Genomic DNA, 16,526 nt, shown 5'->3' with positions numbered 1-16,526 from the left:
TTTGCAAAATCAATTTCAAATTGGTTAATAGAATTTGCAAATAAGTTATTTGAATATTATAAGCAAAACCGTTTTGGGCAACAACTTCACGCAGCTCCCTGATTTTGTTCGATCGTTTCAAAAACGGAGTGAATATATACAAACCAATTGAAAATAACTATTGCAAGTTGGGTTTTAGAATTTTTAAATATTTATTATGATATAAGTATTAGTATAATATTATACGGTGAAAGCCATTTCTGGCCAAAAAAACTTATTAAATCCGGCGAAAAAATAAAATTGATTTGCAAATGTTCGTTTGCAATATTAATTTACAAAATACTCGCACATTTTTCGAATCAATCAGACAAAGTACAACTCGAAGTCAACCTAACGGGCATAATAAGACATACCTACGTCAATTGATTGTCGAATAATACAAAAATACCTGGAAATTAGACATTAGCCGTCCCGTCGCCACGTGTGTGTATGTTATAATGTGTACAGTATATTATACTGTAATATTATAAGCCATTTAAAAGCAATAATGATACGCGCGTGTTCTCTCGCCGTCGTAGTATAAAATATATCCTTTTCCGATCGACGAAATGTGTTCGTAGTGTTATCCCCAAGTAACACAATAGCACACGAACGGCGTTCGGGTTTTCTCAGGTCGGCGGCACTACAGGACGGTTTTCGCGAATGAAATCCGACGGCAGCGAAAACAGAGAATCTCGATATCCAGACTAACACGCGCGCCTACGACCGGCAACCGCACACGAACTTAGCGCGATACCGTACACGCGCCCGCGGATAAGGAACAACACGACCGTGGCGGAAACGAGACACGTGACGAAGACCGCCGATAGCGCGGCGCAGTCGTTGTTTGTTTCGGAAGGAACGCCGCGCGTACTGTACAACACACGGCGAGACGCGTGTTGCGTGTGTGTTCCGTTACCGGGTCGGTTCCGGCGAGACACCGTTATTATACGACTGAGAAGTGAGAGACCGAGAGAGTGATTGACTGTGGGAGCGAGTGAGAGAGAGTGAGCGAGAGCGATAGCGACGGAGTGCCGGAGACGCGCTGCACCACCGCCGACAAGTCGCGCTCCCCACCACACGCGCTCGCGGCGGCGGAAACGAACGTCGCCGCCGTTGCAATCGCTCGGCTCGCCAGCGTAAGCCGCCGTCGCGTCTCGGCTGGCCGCGCGATCGCAATAAATAACGACAAGTATTCGAAACACATAATATTATATTATAATAAAATATTATTATCGTTTGCGGGTATTTACATTTTTTAAAAAAAATTCTTTCTCTTCTCTATCGCGACCGTCGGCAAGCCCACGCGCGAAAAATTTCACTCGTTAGGTAAGGTCAGGTCAGGTCAGGTTAGGTGCCTGTATAGAGTGTCGTTTAAATTTCGTTCCACCCCCCCACCTCCTTCACTTCGTTAGACTGGAGCTTATATTATTATTATAACAACAATTTTCAAACATTAACAAAGGTGGAATCATAATAATATATTTTATTTAAAATATAAAATATACCTATACATATTAGTACAGACGTAAACAATACATGTTCTGAAGTAGCGTCGTAGAAATTGTTATTCCCACAAGGAACTTGTTCTTGTACAAAATAAAGGTGACTGAAGTACATCGTACCTCTACGAGCTGTCTGTTTCTAAAGACCGTTGTCGTATAAGACCGATAACAAAGACAAACGAAAAATTCACGGTTACCCACGGATCGCCGCGAGTTTACCGTTTACAATGATATTATGGAAGGTGGTCACCTATAGATTGAGTTTACCACGGTTGCCTGGCGCCTGCGTATACGGAGGGTCATGGTTTACGAACCTCATCATACGAAATTCGCCGACGGAAACGTTCGGAAAGTTGTCGATGAAACATTTATCGGCGAGATCGGGTGAGGTTCTAAACTTGCATTGCAGCCCGAACGCGATAACCACGCGAACCATCCATATTGTTAGCGGTTCTTTTATAGCTATGATACTTTACTTAGGTCAGTCTTATGAAACGTTTCGAGGTTTTTTCCACGTCTGATTCTCAATCGTGTCGTTTTCCTGTCTGCAGAAAGTGCGTATACTGTGAAATGCGAGAAAAAAAACAAGTGAAACGATCCCCAGTTGATCGACTCTGGCCCGAGGACACGCGTGCCGCCGCTGCTTTCTGAGGATTAGGTACTATATACGCAAGGTACTATATGCACAAATTTACCTATGTATATTATTCACATAGATTCTTTTTAGAAATATACAGTTTCATACGCATCTGCCGCCGTTATTTATATGGAAATCGGAAATGTATTGTATGTACATGTAACAACATGGCTACATAATATTATAATATAAGTAAATCTGGGAAAAGCTGAGGAAAAATAAAAACGCCATACAAATATATAATATAATAGCATTTGAAAATAATGTGGTCTTTTTAAGAACATATAAAAATTCTAAAAATCAGAATTTCATTAAATGCATATGGGTAGGCAGTAAGAATAAAATGTGGGTAAACATGCTAGGAGAATCGCCCTGTGTATATAATTTATATATTATCGCGAGCAACAGGTACACGACTAGCAACAGTCGGTCTCCGACTATGAAAATTACATATCCCCGCCGCCACTATAATGCAGCTACTTAAAACGGTTTTCGGCAACGCTTTCCGTGCGCGTTTTTCCGGAACCTCGGAAAACGTTTATTATACAGCCGCACGTTGCTCGTGTAATGGTCCTAACCTCCGCGCGAATTCGTCGAGAAATTCAGTGCTCGTCGTCCGGATGAGGAGACAACGACGACGACGACCTAAACGTACAGCCGTGAAATAAAAAATTAATTCATATCCGTCTTTGGCGCAGTCGTGTAGTCGTTGTAATATAAACTGCGGCGAACGTGGTTAGGCATAATACTTTAATAATTATGTAGGTACATGATATTATTATGACAACACTGTATTATATATGTAAAGGCGGTAAAGTTCGCAAGTCAGAGTTTACACTCAGGAGTCGTGGTGCACTTAAACAGCATGTTTTATGCGACGATCGACCGGGACGAAACATGTGTTTTGTGCTCGTACAATAAAACATCGAATGACTAATGCACATACACTTTCTTAAATTATTTTCACGGTGATATTTTATAACGTACGCCTATGAGGAATGTGAATTTGGCCTGATATGCTAATATTATGTTTTTGTTGGGCACAGCGCGCGAGTTCTGTATTAATTTTCACTACTTAATTTGTGTAATGAATAAATTGGTTGTAAAAAGCCGTACCTATATTGTTAACAATAATTACTGTGGCAGAAGCACTGCCATCGCTGAGGTGAGTAAGTATAAGCGTCTCGCAAGTAAAAACGTTTTTATCTCACGTGTCGAGACTCGAGATGATAAATCAATTGTCATAATTGTCATAGATATTGGGCTTGTATTTTGTAAGTTGTAACTACTAACTTGTAAGTTACGTTACTTATTGCTACAGCCCGCATCCATTCTGTGCAATATTGCAATACTGCAATCAGACCGGTATCACGGACAATTTCCTTATCTAACTCGTATCAATGCGATAAAACAGTTTCGAACAGAATTTCTACGATAAATGTACAGAATGTGGCTTATGTGTAACACCGCCGTTAACAAGGAGGTCGGTTTTGAGAAAATGTACAACACTGAAAACAACATAATAATAATTGTACAATGATATAATATTATAACATCCTCTTAAAAAAAAAATGTTGAATCATTAATACGCAGTGTCATTTTATCTGGACAATGGACATCTCGTATTCTAGTATATTATAATTTGTTAAATGTGAAATATGATACACAACATACACATATAATATACATATATAAGTACTCAATAATCAATATTCAAAAGTCAATAGGTACATAGCAAGCTATAAGCTCGATGAAATATTTTTTATAAATGGGTTCATACACGACTGTCTAAACGCCTATGTAATAAATTAATTTATTTTAGATGTGATATAAATCAATATAATATCATTCACAACTATGTATATACTTTAAATAATATCAATTATTTTTAGTTTAATCGTAATTATTATTTTCTATTCATGTATTTGTAAGAAAACTTGTTTTGTATAACTATAATCTATTAGAGGTAGGTTTGGTACCTATCTAAAGTTTAAACTATATAGATTAATAATGATTAATGAGGAACATTACGCGATATCTTTACCTACTACTTAGCAGCCGGTCCGGCTACTATTATAGAGCATATAGATTATAAGGCACATTATAATAATACTATCGATCGTTATAATAGTTGACAGTTTTATTATACTAGCCTGAATAATTCACAAAAGATTTGTAAATTTTAATATAGGTATCATAATATAATGTAGGTTTGACGGTTAGGTTTCTTTCCATCATACGTATATATTTCTATCATTTGGCAGTGGGTAATTTTTTCCCATAAAAAATTGGTCGATAATAATTTCACCGTACCACATTTTTGCAGTTAAACGGCAACGTATACTACGGCGGCAATTTAGCTATATTGTGACTCATGTGACCAACTTTTTCTACGTATACCTACACTGATTTATGGATGAGCACAGTAAACAGGTTATTTTCTTACAGTAATTTTATATATTATTATATATTGTACTAACTACTAGCCATTCAAATACATACTATTTTTTAACTGTTAGTAGGTATACGTATAAAGTAGTATAAAACTATAAAGTACACAGTAGTAAAGCTAACGTTTCGTATTTTGTAATCGTATATAGTATAATGTTTTAACCATGGGAATTTCAACTATAATCTCGTAAAATAAAAAGTCGGAATATCGTTCGCCGTGACATTGTGCAGGTATAGTAATAGTTATAATGACGACTATATGGAAAACGCCTATATTAGAATAGGTATAAACCAAGATAAAACAATTATCGTGTAACCATAAACAGCGATTTGTATACAAAGCTACCGAATATTATATCGTATAATACTCTGCGGGCAGTCTGCGATTACAAAATTCCACGAGGAACGGCTGCGAGCGATACACAGTTTTTTTTTTATTATAAAGTGTTTCACAACAAAATATACAAAATATAACTGCAGCGAGTCAATCACAGTCATTACGTTTTATTTGATCAGAAACGAGTTTTCAATGCGATATTATATTAATTGGGAATTTATTAATTATGCGCGCGCTATGCATAATAATAATACAGCGATGTGTACCCGTCACCGTTGCACACGCATCGCCGTCGTTTCGCGATCCTCCTCGATATGACACGCCGCACGTTATCCGCAAGATGGGAGCGAGAGAAAGTAACGTGTAATATACCTACGAATGACAATATCGTTGCGGATATAACCATTACCTGTGTATTAATTTGATCGACGGCCAGGTGAAATGTGAAGGTCGATGGCCCGCGCGCGATTCGTCACCGGAGGAGACATGTCACGGGTTTCAGGCGCGATGGAAAAAAAAAACACACAAAAAACTGTGTACATACGAAATGAAAAAATGTACGCCGTCCGTAAACAGGAAGAGAGTGAAAGGGGTGCGGCGGGCACCGATCGCGTAATTTAACGGTTAATTTCACCGGCGGTCCACGCCGGCGGCGACCCGGGGTCCTACGCACTATTACTTCACTTAACGCGGAGGGCAGCTCCCATGTGTACACACACACACGGTAATAATGATAATATGCAATATGTAATATGTCCGACGATCGCCCCCGAGGCGTATGCGCATATCGTTTCCGACGAAAGCCTCATGTCGAATGGAAATCGAGATGGCCTCGGGCCGTATTATCGGTACTTCGCACCGGAATAGAAACCCATACGCACGCCCCGGGATCAATTATTATATTGTATCGTATTCCGATATATTAGATATATTTAATAATATAATCCAGCCCTCTGCGGCGTGCATAACACATGTAACTCGCGGACAAAAGTGAAAACCCATCACGTCGTTGGATATTATATTATTGTTGTGCTGTTATTACGACGTATCGTTGTCAACCCCTTTCTCCGAGTGCCGAGAGTCTGCTGCAGGGGCGTCGTTTCAAGCTTTCGTCGACGATGAGAAACGTCTGCCCGAATTCCGACCACATAATATTATTTTATAATATGTATACGCTGCAGTACGGTTTTTACACGTTTACACCGCGACAACGTAATATAGTAAAAGTAAAACAACGTGTTATAAATTATAATAATTAGGGCCATAGCTGGATGATTATGACAGTAAAAACTCTAAAAAAAAAATACGTTCATCACTCCGATCTGCAGAGTCTAAGACGCGGTGAATATGCCTTAAAAATACCAAGGCATGTCCATAAAACAATCAAATGTGACATTGAAGAATGCGTTACAAATTGTATTATTCATTATTTGTTCAAAATAAACTTTTAATTGATTTTTTATTAGAAACTGCATGTTAGAGTGAGCTGTGACACCGACAATATAATATCTAAGTATATTATGGGTATTGCCTACAGGCGGCTTATGTCTGTAAAAGGCTTTTTTTTTTTTTACTTAAAGCGTGTATGACGTGATTGTGTGCCTAGCGTGAATTCGCATCAGCTGTACGCGGCGAATCAAATAATACAAATAATAAAAATTTCTTAAAATATTCCTTATAATCTAAAATTCAAGAAAAATGAACTACAGTGCATAATATATACAACAAATTACTTATAATATAATTTAATATCAAAAAAATGTTCGGTAAAACTTAATATGTGGGTAATTTCTAAGCGTCATACCAAACGGATTTATAATTTGGTTTGCGTAGGTAATTCAAAAATGTTATGTAATGTGCACGACTAAATAAAAAAAAAGGTGGATAAGTGGATGTCGCTCTGCTGTACGGTAGGTTACAAGTGGGTCACTGTAATGGATAGTGTTAAATTTGAATTCAATGATATAATATCATTGTATAAGAAAAACGATTCTGAGCGAAAACGGTCAGTCACCCTATGATATTACCAAGTATATTTGATGATATTATTGTGAATAAAGTAATTTATATATAACCTATTAACGTGGAGCCTTGTTTTAAATTTTTAATCCTTAGCCATAAAAGTTAAACATTTTATACATTTTTAACTACAAAATAATTAATAAATTATAAATTTGATAAATGTTGTCAAAATTTGAACTTTAAATGCTTATAAAAAAAAATTGTGCAAATGTATTTTTAATATTTTTCAACTGCTATTAAAACGATATATCAGGAGTCTAATATTAAATTTTCACGCTTTTTTACCCAACAAATAAAAATTTATTGATATTTATAGAAAAAAAAACTAAAAAAATTGAAAACTGACAATGTCCGTAAACAGCTCAAATAGAGTCAAAATATTTTCAAAATTGTATGGTGTATAGAAAATGCTAATATAAACATTCAGTGAAATTTTCAAGTATCTACAGTCATTCGTTTTTTAATTACAATAAAATAAAAAAATCGTTACATGAGAAATCGAGTAAATATCAAATGTTGTAAAAATATAAATTTCAGACGCTCATAAAAATTTAATTTAAGTTTCTTCTAGACATTTTTTTTTTGATAAAGGTAGACAAACTTATGAGTAATCTTATATTACATTTTCAAATCTTAGATTTAAAAAGAAAAATTTTTATGAATTCTCATCAAAATAATTTGCTATTTTTCGTGATTTTTCCGTATTTTGTCAAAATTTGAACTTTAAATGCTTATAATTAAAAACTGTGACTAAGGATTTTTAATTTTTTTCATCTGCCTTTGAAACAATAAACTAGGAGCCTTCTATTAAATTTTCAAGCTTTTTTACTCAATAGATAAAATTTTATTGATATTTATAGAAAAAAAAACTAAAAAAATTGAAAACTGACAATGGCTGTAAACAGCTCAAAAAGAGTCAAAATATTTGGAAAATTTTATGGTGTATAGAAAATGCTAATATAAACAACCAGTGAAAATTTCATGCATCTACGGTCATTTGTTTTAGAGTTACACCAATAACCAAAATCGATTTTGTTAAAAATCGATTTTGCGTAAAAATTCCCGTTTTTCCTTAATTTTTCTTTTGTTTTTCACATCGCTTTTGAAAACTACTGGGAAATTAAAATTTTGACCTCCCCAATGCACCAACGATATTCACTTTCCCATCGAACAAGATACTGAAGTCGAAAATCGAAGCATTATTTCGACTACTTATCGTGTACACAGACACAAAAATAAAAAAATAAAAAAAAAAATAAAAAAAAAAAATAAAAAAAAAAAAAAATAAAAAAAAAACACACACATCATTGTAAAATCAATACATTCATCGTTTCACTCAGAATCTAAAAATTTTAATATTAAAAAGTCATGATCATTATCCTAAACCTATATAATAATAATTAATAATAACAAGTAAGAAATATCCCCATTATTGCGGCACTGTATTCCACACAGCACACTGGCAATCATAAATGATAGCAACGATGAAGAGTTGACATATTTTTTCATTTATTTTTGGGGTGGAAGGGTGTGAGGGGATGAAGCGTGTGCATTAATAAACACCTATATACCTACCTATTTATCGATAGTCTACAGTATTAAATACATTCGTGCTTAAATTTAATATTCTATTGTACCTGCCCGAAAACTGCTCATTTCGTTTGCCATTCAAATCGTCAAATCTTTCAGCTGATATATTATCACGATAAATCGAGTCTATTGCAGTATTGTGGCAATTATTATTATTCGGAAGCCGCATCTGCGGAACGTTTATTTCCCTGCGCTGCAGCATTGCCGAAAGAAATTCCCGCCCCGAAGGAAAACTCGCGTGCGTGGAAAAATAAGTAAAAAAGGTTCTACCTACACGATAATCATAATAACATGATCAATATATGTAATGTTATATTATATAATATCATACACTGAGTACTGACACCCGCAGACATCGGCTGTTTACGCGTATATTGCAGTCTGCAGCAGTATACTATGTATAGACTATAGACACATTATAACGGTTATAGAACACTGCACCACATATATATATATAATTCAAAACGTTGTCGTGGAAATATATTATATATATTAGTTATTATATCGTTCAGCAATGAGAATCGTGATAACCAGCGGTAATAATAATATTGTTTTGATATACACGGAAACCTAATACGCCCGCCAGTTTCTAATATAGGTAGGTATTATTCTACATTCTTGAAACAATCACGTTTCTTATTGTTGCGGGAAAAAATATGAAATAATGGGTAACAAAACAAAAAAAAATTAATTTAATATATTAATAATTAGTAGTAGGTACATGTTATTATATTTTTTATGTCATGTCGTGAAAAGGGTAAGGATTTGATTCGCCGCTCAGCTTATGTCATTATTTATAAAGACAATATTATTAATACATTGTCCGTAATATAACAAGCTCAGAGCCGTAGATAGACTGCATTTTATAAAATTGTATACACTTTACAGGCTAAGACTTTTTTGAATAAGTATTGTAGCCTATTATAGGTTGTAACGCAGAATGGCACAGGTACATATTATAAATGTATATTATATATTTATATCAGTGATTTCTGCAGAGGGCGGAGGCTTAGCCATCTATTGTATTAATTTTTCCTGTTTCGTTTTACATCATAATATATTTATATGGGCAAATATTCGTTATAGATAGTCTGATTTTTAGTTAGTTTTATAAAAAAAATATTTTAAAATTAACGATTCATATTAGACATTTTAACACAACACGTCTTGTTTTCTTATGAACAAAATATTATTGAACATTTTATGCGCAATTAAGTAGGTATTTATATAGTAGTAATATTTCTTCTAAAATTAAAAAAAATCTTAAAACAATTTATAGTTATTATACCTATTACGTTATTATTTATATTTGATTTGAAATGTTGCAAAATATGCATTGTCTTCTTTATTTAGTTAAATAATAATAACTTGGAAAGCTGTCTAGTTTAGATTTTATTATTTTTGTAGTGGAAGTTTTTTTTTTTTAATTTGATTCTCACATACAAAAAAAAAACATTAAAATTACAACAATTGCCTGTTATTACGTAAAATACGTAATATTTTTGTAATAGATAGGTATTAATAACAGTCATATGTGAACTCTTTAAAGGATTTTCTATTTTATTAAAATAGTTTCATTATTATTAATTGTAGTATTTACGTAATGTAAAAAAAAAAGATAGGAATGTATTTATATAATGTATACAATAATATTTACAAGAATACATATTATGTTTATATTATAGGTATCTAGTGTGGGAGTAGTCATTATTCAATGGTAATTCAGCATACGAGCTATATGTTTTGATAAATAGAAGCTGTCAAGGACGACGAACGTAGTTTTTTTCAAACGTTTGATTTTCACCTTTTACCCTCTACAAGTACTGCCGCCAGGTAATAATCGGTTGATCTTAAATTGCAAAAACCAAAAACAATTTATAAAAAATTATAGAGAAAATCGTGACCTAATGTTATTACAATTAACATTATGACGTGCTATATTGTGTTTTTATGAGCCCGGGGTTCGAGTATCCTGAGGCCGACCAATAGAACGTTCCCACAGACCTCACTTTGCAATAATTTTATCAACAATGGTTTCATGGATTTTTTTCATAAATCTCGAAAATGCGTAATAATGCAATATGGAGTTAAATGATTATTTACTCTAGAAATATGTTATACCTCGCTGATATACCATGGTAATTATGAATTCAGCGTTTAAAATTATTTTATTTCTTGTAGTTATTTTAAAAATATTTCGCATACAATCTAAATATTCAATGACACAAAAAACTACATAATTCATCGTTAGAACGGTATAATTTAAAACTATATAATACTATACCAAATGATTTTTTTCAAAAACGCTTATTTATCGAAAATTCAATATCGAATATTTCAATGGAATATTCTTATGTTTAATCTTAAAAATATTATACCTACCCAATATTGTTCTATTTTAATTTAGTTAACTAGAAAAATATTAGAATAATACAATAATTCTATAAAATTAAATAATAGATGATAATGAGTAATTCTTCATGAAGTATTTTAAGGAATACAATATTTTTTAATTATAATTAAAGTATTATTCAGGTGAAATGACTAAAAACAATTTTTTTAATTCAAACATTCATTTCAACAGTTATGTCACCTATCCTCCTATAGTCCTGTTGGCTATTCAACAGTTATAATATTAAAATATAAAATAAAATAAATATACGTACAAATATGCATACTTTCGTAATATTTTGGTAATGAAAAACGTTTAGTTTTATAACTAGGTATTACTTCACTGGAATTAGCCAATAAAACATAGCATATTATCACGATCATTAAAAACAAGGCACTTTTTGTTTTGTTATCGATTGTATTATTATTATATTATTTTCTTATCAACCGGCATAAATCAATTTTCGTGAAAGCCCGCGGGTTGTTAAAAAAATGCAGTTTGAGTAAAAAAAAAAATAAGTATTAAAACATATTTTAAATCAGTAATCAGTTATACCGAGTGTTTCGCACTAACTAAACGAGCCAGTGCAACTTATTTTTAATTTCATTTTATAGTTTTCTGATTTCATCTTATTATTCCAACATTTATTACATATTTTACTACCTATACACGTCTTATTACATATCGAACTTTCTGCTATACATATTATGTATTTCATTAATATATTATATTATTTTATGCGCAGCACGTGGAGACCTTACGGGGAGTAAAAATGTTCTGTAAGTGAATAAGTGAATACGAAAGTCTTTTTGAAGAATTTCCATACAGTACTCATAATTTCTTTAGGTATAAAATAATATACAATACAAATATCAATAACATCGAACGGTCAATATACCGTTTGGTCAATAAAACATCAATGAACGTGTACTTATCACGCAACAATGTCTACATGGATTTTATCCTTATTTAGTTACTTACCCTATGTGATGATGAGTTTGTATTTTTTTAATCCCGTGTCTTTCGAATTGTTCTGTAAAAAAGAAAATACGTCATCGATTAGTTAAATATTGCAATAAAATAACAAATATATTTTATACAGATTAAAGGTAATAATGGTATATGATTGAAATAGCAAAATTTCGTTTCGAATAAAAACGATTAAGTGATTATAGAAGTAAAAACAATGCGTTTCTGTTAAATAAAACATTTTTATCCACTTTCTCTCGATTCCTTATCGAGTGACACGAGCTAATCTCAAATACGGATGACACAGTATATATATAAAAAAAAATCCTGCTGAAGGTAAACGACCCCGGTCGAGTCGGTTAGCCTACATTTAAACTTTTGCGGAAAATGTTTTTATAATAAAAATACATTGATAACTTAAATACAACACAATATCATAGCTGGTACCTGTTCATTAGAATATTCAATTTTTTCGGATGTTTTATAAAATTCACAATGTACTAAAAGAAGTGTTTTCAAACAAAATAAATTATATTAATTTAATGTTCAAGATAAATACGCCAAAGATCGACAAAAATCACTTAACGGTGCATAGGAAAGATAAAAAAATCATTATCTTTTGTCAATCAATACCTACTTTCAAACCTTTTGTCTTGTCGTTTCTCACATAGGATCAAACCAATATAATAAACGTATTTAATAGGTGGTTATAATAATCAGTAATCACTAATCAGTAGGTATTCACTATTCAATTATTATCTAAATGAGTATTTTTATTAATTCATTCGACGAGAATTTAATGTTGATTTCAAAAGAGTAAATTAATTTCCGATTTCTATTATATGATTAAAATCAATTTACAAATAGAAGGATTTCGTTTTTCTCTTGTCTCATATTATGATTGCTTATATCTCTCTCTCTCCATCACACACACTGCACTCTTGCAAACATCGTGGAATTGCTTATTTCTCACGCGGATTTCAATTATTGTTATTATCATATATATCTAAAACCACACGCGGTACTGATGCAATCGAAACCGTTAATGCACTTATATGTATATATAGGTATAGGTAAATACAACATACAGATGTATTTATATATATATATACTTTACTCTGCAGCAGTACTCGAAGGATATGAAGTAATATCGGCAATGAGAAAAAGTGAATCTTTCCAGTGACGTAGGTACAATATGCATATAATATATGCACGCTCAATTGAATTAAAATCATTGCCAAATGTTTAGTTCGACCATTTTTTTAATAAACCATTCACTTTCACTCGATATGCTTAAGTATGTATCTCGGAAAAAAAAATTATACACAACGAATTCGACATAATATACCAACTATACAATAATAGTTGATATTTTATAGCGGTAGATTTAGTATGATTTTATATACCTAATCATTTCCCAATCGAAAAATTTTCGAATTGCAAACATTGACGAATACGCGAACCGTTTGATATTATGTTCTAGTTTGTGAATAGTCTGCAACGGTTTCTCGTCGAATTTTCTCATTGTATTCGCCCTTTGGGTTAATTTTCTTCTTTTTTTTTTAGTACTGTTCGAATTTCGTTTACGATTCTCATGATTTATCGAACATTTATTGTAAACAATTCACTGAAGTTGTTATACAACATCGTTGTTGACCGACAAAAAACAAACAGTAAGTATATCGTTGTAAGCATTTTTTTCTCATCGCTATAGGCCGATACGGATCGTCGGACATCGCAGTTCTCCTCTAGTCGACAGGAAAAAAAACTTCGTGTAATGATTATCGTTTTTCCATTGCTGTCTTTATGCACCGGAAGAGTAAATTAACAAGGTCAATGGTTCGGAGACGAAGCAATTTAAACTCAAATGACTGCAGCAGTGTAATATATTTCTTACGTATTGATGCGGTTTAAAATCAGTTAGGAGATGCTTTTAGATGGGCAAACAACGAGTAGTTTTTAAAAAAAAACCATTTGGTTCCATGTTATATTTGATACTAGACATCTGCCAAAAAAAATTAAACATAACGCGAATGACGTAAGACGCAAATGTATTGTTTTTTTTTACCGTGGGGAAGGGGAGTTGAAAAAAATACAAATATTATACTATATTCACATTTTCTTTTGAATGTTGATGATTTGATTGTATTTCTTCTAATGTAAAAAAAAAAGTCTAGAAAAGAAAACGTATTGAGACAATAATATACATTTTTTCATTATGATTTATTACACAAATTGTAATAATAATTGTTTAAATCAAAAATATTAATTTAACACCTACCTATACAATATTACTTCTATTATTTCATTAAATTTAAAATTTTTTTATTTATCTACCGGAAAACAATAATTCTATGAGTAATATTTAATCGGTTGTGTTGACAATATATTTATCGTATACTTCATAGAGTAAATAGTAATTATTAATTTTTGTTGGTGAAGGCCAATTAGCTTTACAAGCCACAGATCATTTCATATTTCCACACAAAAACAAAACCTAAAATAACAATATATTTGTGCACTTAAAAGTTGTATTTTAATATTTTTTAACTGACACTCCATATCTATAAATAACATTAAACTTCTGCCGATTTAAACAATGTTATATAACTTCTATAAACGACAATATACAATCAGACTTTTCCTTTATGTTTATAAGTCACATTCTCGAGCGTAAATTCTAAATATTCAAATTTAGTTTCTAGTTTTATACTTTGAGCAATTTTAATACGTTGAGTGCATATCATGGGTATGTGGACGCAAACATTAGCGACGATGGGTACATAAAATATGTACCCATATGCATTTGAAAATAATTTCAATATTTAATATGTTTAATTTTACGAACATATTATAAATTATGTTTACGCGAAAACAGTCGAGAGCGAAAACTAAATTCTCATCAACGCCTGTCCTTGGAAGGTCGTACACCATAATGGTGCTTGTACGCCAAACACGCGTAGGTACCACTGCTGTATACTTCAGACATACATAATATTATATTTAATGTACCTCTATTATACTACTGCTAATGTGTTGTGTACAATATGGTTTTCGAGAGTATGCGAAATAATTACGATCTTCAAGTATTTATGTTTTAAATAATTTTACATAAAACAACGCACGCGATGATCGCTTGTGCCTATATATATATATATGATTTTAGAGGGGCCCCCCATTGTTCGCGTACAGTTCACGACGGTCAATTAAACAACGGCGTCAATTTCACAACACCCGAAACAATACGCCGTGTAATATTTCAATACCGAAATAATACTGGGTCGGTCTATTGTTTTTCTGGACCACGATGGTATCGTGTACCACGAGTCCACGACCCGACCGGGAAAGAACGTTGAGAAATTTTAATTGTTATGAATTATGCTATAAACTGCCAGCGACGACGACGGTGCGTATAAACGTATAAACGGTGAAATAGAATTCAATTGTTTGAAGACTATTTTGAGAAAAAAATTTAAATGTCTAAACGAAATCTTTAACACGACTATAATATGCAGCGAGTTATAATAGGCCAACCGAAAATGATAACTAGTCTCTAACTAGTCTCAATAATCTACAGCGGTATTCGCTCTTAAAAACTGGTTTGAAATTAGAAAATAAACATTGGCAGTCAATAATAATAATTGTCATCATATGATCAATATATTATATATAATTTGACGCACTTATATAGATATAGGCACATAATATATTCGTTTCATCAAAACATTGCCTATTAATATGATTGTACAAAAAAATAACACATTTAATCTTCATATTATCATATGCAGTACTTATAAAATTCTAATTTATATTTAATTTGATTTATAATTTTTCAGCATGTTATTTAGATGATGCGTAAATACCTACACATGAAGATATTTTCAGTTAGGCTCGTAATAAATTAACCACAATATAAAATAGTTTGTTTCTATACGGCATACTCAGATACACCTCTAAACGCGTATACACCTATATAACAGTACTGCACAATAGCATTATAGTTTGTGATCTTATATTAACATGTAACAATTATTATTTCACACAAAAAAAAAAAATATAAATAATAAGTAAACAATAGTTATAATGACGCCAATGATGATTATGCGTGGATTGAATAAATCAGTTACGGTGGAAAGTTTGATTAAAAAAACGAAAGTTTAAAATGGATAATCTATTTCCATAAGAGTTTTGAGAATGTTAGGGCGCTAGTACGTTACATGAACCGTAAGTTGTGTTATTTTTCACTTATACCAACGTACGTTGTAAAACAAATGGTTCCCACGGTATCCTGGTTGGTTTTGCAACTGCGTATAAAATCTTGCAGAACAAGGTTCGCTACGATGGCGTTTGCCTCGTAATACATCAATAGCCGTGTGTGTGTGTGTGTGTGTGTGTGGTGGGTCATTATGCGATCTCGAGACGATTAATCATTCGACCCGAGGTCCTATATAGATATCCTTAATACGAATGTGTGCCTATATAATCTATATAATATTCTATATACATAATATACACGCGTCGTAAATATACAATCTAGAAATTGGCGGCAAAGGCTTCTTTAGATTTCCGATCTAACTAGAGCGTGACAAAGATATGTGATTGCAT

At 32.4% G+C, this 16,526-nt stretch overlaps 1 protein-coding gene across 3 annotated transcripts in view; it reads right to left on the bottom strand.

Moving 5' to 3' along the window:
• LOC132939201 (uncharacterized) overlaps positions 1-16,526 on the bottom strand; it is a 64,672-nt gene that overhangs the window by 13,436 nt on the left and 34,710 nt on the right. For 2 of the 3 annotated variants that reach the window (XR_009663959.1, XM_061006259.1), the window contains exon 2: positions 11,934-11,985. The gene's annotated coding sequence lies outside the window, so the exon portion shown is untranslated. Of the gene's footprint in view, positions 1-427; positions 990-11,933; positions 11,986-16,526 lie in introns of those variants that run through there. The other variant, XM_061006260.1, reaches the window with a different exon arrangement.

Source organism: Metopolophium dirhodum, chromosome 2, assembly GCF_019925205.1.
Source record: "Metopolophium dirhodum isolate CAU chromosome 2, ASM1992520v1, whole genome shotgun sequence".
NCBI lineage: Eukaryota > Metazoa > Arthropoda > Insecta > Hemiptera > Aphididae > Metopolophium > Metopolophium dirhodum.
Note: the sequence above shows the minus strand (reverse complement) of the source record. Positions and strands in the feature narration are given on the sequence as shown.